We start from the raw sequence: 1,559 nt of genomic DNA on the forward strand, positions 1-1,559 counted from the left end.
GTCATTTCCTAACTTGTTAATTTTAGCCATTCTGACTGGTGTGAGGTTGTATCTCATTGTGGTTTTGATTTGTATTTCCCTGATGCTGAGTGATGTGGAGCACTTTTTCATGTGTCTGTTGGCCATCTGGATGTCTTCTTTGCAGAAATGTCTGTTCATGTCCTCTGCCCATTTCTTGATTGGATTATTTGTTCTTTGGGGAACACAAAAATTTTAAGGAATAATGCTATGAAGTGCAAAGAGCTTCAGAAAGATAGACCCCTTCAAATGCCTACTGGATTTGGTGACTGGAAAGCAATCTTATAGAGAACCACTTCAGGAGACTGGTGAGGGTAAAGCAACAGATCCCTACAGTAAAAACTTAGGGAGTGCCTCCTTGAAACAGGTACAAGTGCTGAGAAGACAACACTGAATCAGCGAGGAACACTGAGGAAGAGAACATCTCTTCTGGGGCATTTGGATGAGAAGAGGCAGAAAAAGACTGGGTGAAAGCTAGAGAGGAACAAAGAGTTCAGGGAGGGTTTGGGGTTTTGTTTTTGAGATTCAGAAAACAGCATGTTTATAAGCTGAGGGGAAGTTTCAGTATAGAGAGATCATCAAAGGGCGCCTGGATGGCTCACTGGGTTAAGCCTCTGCCTTTAGCTCAGGTCCTGGTCTCAGGGCCCTGGGATCGAGCCCAACATTGGGCTCTGCTCAGCGGAAAGACTGCTTCCCCCTCTCCCTCTGCCTGCCTCTCTGCCTACTTGTGATCTCTCTCTCTCTCTCTCTGTCAAATAAACAAATAAGACATTAAAAAAAAAGGATTATCAAAGATGAAAGAGGATGGAGTCTAGTCATATAGGAAACAAATAACTTCCCACTCTTAGTCAAGTGGACAGTGTCTAGGGTAACCTTGAGCTCTGTGAAGGGCAGTATCATTCTGGATGCTAGTGTCCCCTGGTTTGTGCAATACAACTTGCCTTCAATTCAGTGACTATCTTCTCCCTTGGGTGTGCGTTCTGTTTGTTTTGCCTTTTTTTTTTTTTTTAAGATTTTATTTATTTGTCAGAGAGAGAGAGCAAAGGCGGGGGAGCCGCAGGCAGAGGGAGAAGCAGGCTCCTCACTGAGCAAGGAGCCTCATATGGGACTCAATCCCAGAACGCTGGGATCATGACCTAAGCCGAAGGCAGACGCTCAACCAACTGAGCCACCCAGATGCCCCGCGTCTGGTTTTAAAATATAAATGTCAGGCGCCTGGGTGGCTCAGTGAGTTAAGCCTCTGCCTTTGGCTCGGGTCATGATCTCAGGGTCCTGGGATTGAGCCCCACGTCGGGCTCTCTGCTCAGCACAGAGCCTGCCCCCCCCGCCCGCCTACTTGTGATCTCCGTCTGTCAAATAAATAAAATCTTTCAAAATGTATAATATAAATGTCAGTGGAACTAAATTTTGCAAAAGATAGAGCTGAAGCAGGGGGTGGGGGGCGGGAAAGAATACACTGGAATCAACAGACTAGGCTTGAGATGCATATCTGGCATTCAAACTTGGTGCAAATCCTGTCTGTGCCTGGCTTTCCCCGTCTG

Source organism: Enhydra lutris, unplaced genomic scaffold (assembly GCF_002288905.1).
Source record: "Enhydra lutris kenyoni isolate GAN:26980312 unplaced genomic scaffold, ASM228890v2 scaffoldscaffold92, whole genome shotgun sequence".
Lineage (NCBI taxonomy): Eukaryota > Metazoa > Chordata > Mammalia > Carnivora > Mustelidae > Enhydra > Enhydra lutris.